Source organism: Rhipicephalus sanguineus, unplaced genomic scaffold, assembly GCF_013339695.2.
Source record: "Rhipicephalus sanguineus isolate Rsan-2018 unplaced genomic scaffold, BIME_Rsan_1.4 Seq4969, whole genome shotgun sequence".
Classification (NCBI taxonomy): domain Eukaryota; kingdom Metazoa; phylum Arthropoda; class Arachnida; order Ixodida; family Ixodidae; genus Rhipicephalus; species Rhipicephalus sanguineus.
Genome location: NW_023615374.1, coordinates 24655 through 26709, shown reverse-complemented (window position 1 = coordinate 26709; position 2055 = coordinate 24655).

Here is a 2055-nt window from a genome sequence, read left to right as displayed (position 1 = left end):
AGGGGGGGGGGCGGCCGCCACCCCTGCTCCTCTGTGCGCACGCCTATGGTCACGCATAGCTCGAATGATTTAGATGTTAGTGATTGCGCTCTTGCGTCGCATTTTCGCATGTATTACTTTGTGTGGTGAATTTTCGGGCTGTTAATTTTGTTTGCAGTGCTGTGTTCGATAAAGTGTGTTTGCCGTGACGCCACGGTCTTCCCCCTCTCTCATTCTCCGAACTCCATCACACATTGCAAGCGCTCCTGAGATACGCGACAAGTACTCGATTACCAAAAGCGATCTTTTTTGAGACCGTGCGAATATGCAGGTTAAACTTATGGTGACGGTCAAGTTTGGCCGCAAGGACGATGGCGTCATGTGCAGTTGAACGACCATGATTTTGTAGGATAAATTATGGCGCAGGCATGGTGACATGTTTATGTGTATAAAGGAGCATAAACTGGGTTTTTTATCGATTGATATGAAGTTTCTTTCTCGGGCACCAAGCGGATAAGTTGGTTAGGTCAGAGTTAAGCCGGTTTCTTGCAGCATTTACTCACTAGGAGTAAATATTGTGGTGTCATAAGCATATAGTATGGATGACGTACGGGTTAGGCAGTTGTGGAGATATTGTACACGAGGGATGATAATAGACCTAGAAGCGAGCCTTCTGTCTCGTGCACTTTGATACGGCGATTATCCGCCCATAGGAATTTCCAATTATGCGGATTTTTTAGCTTGAGAGCTTTAGCGAACAGATATTGGGGATCTTGCGTTAAGTTGTCGTTGACAAAAAGCTTACTCTCTGGAGACAGATGGAAGCCGACAGTCCTATTGTTCACGCGTGCTTTTGGATCTTCAGTTATGCACTCAGCCTTTTTAGTACGGCAAGAGAAGCGTGCTATTATATTTTTGCCTCTCTTCGCTGGTACGCGGTGAATTATGTCTACGTGAGTTGGGGCCACAGGGTGTTCAATGTTTTCACCGATTTTTTTGCAGAACAGCGGCACAGCTCTCGCCCTGTGTGGACGTCATGCACTTGATTTCGGCATTATACAGGGTGTTCAAAGTTAAGTTGTATGGATTTCTTAAAATTCAGCACTTAGAGGTACGTGAAAACCACTTTGCAGATAAGATTTTTATTCACTGGGACACAAAGTTAGACAGTAATTATCGCTGTCAGACACCCAATTAACTAAGGTCCAATAATGAACTTTTTAATGCGTGCAGCAAGTGGGCATGTTTCTATTGAAAAGGTGCAGCCAGTCGCGTTTTTACACAGTTCCACTTGGAAGAATTCTTCTAGCATGTATGTGCCCTGAAATGTCCCGCTGCAAAGTTTAATTGAGTTTTGCATGATTACGCATGCAAGACCGTGAGCACTGGCGTAAAGATCGGCCCCGATGTGCCGCGGCAGTTGAGTGCGCCGTTTAATCGGACAACGGATCGAAGGCATAGGGAGAGCTGATAACGGTTACCCTTTTGCTACCGGCTGCTGGTAGCAAGCAATGACTGCTCGTCACATCAGGGAGGGGCTTTGCGCCAGCGCTCACTGTCTTGCATGCGAAATCATGCAAACCGCTATTAAACTTTGCAGCGGGATATCTCGGGGCACAGACATGCTAGAATTCTTCCAGGTGGATCTGTGTAAAAACGCGACTGCTTCCAACTTTGCACTACAAACATGGTTGCATGCTGCACTCAACAAAATCTTCATTATTCAATCTCGGTTAATTGGGCGTCTGACAGCGGTGATTATTCTCTCACTTTGTGTCCCCCTGGATACATAACTTATCTATAAAGGTGGTTTTCAAGTTCTTCCCAATACTGAATTTAACAAAATCTTAAAACACAACTTTGAACACCCGGTATACACGAGAGTACTGCTAGATGTCCGCTAGCTTTCTATCCAGCTTTTCGATTTTCCTTCTTTAGTGTTTTAACGCGATAGCGTTAGAGAGCGCGTTTCGCAGACATTCCGGTGTCGGCCTTGGCGTTTTTGGTTGTGATCGAAAAATCAGCGTCATCCGCGAGAGAAATTTCTAGATAGATGCCCAGAAATCAATCACAAAA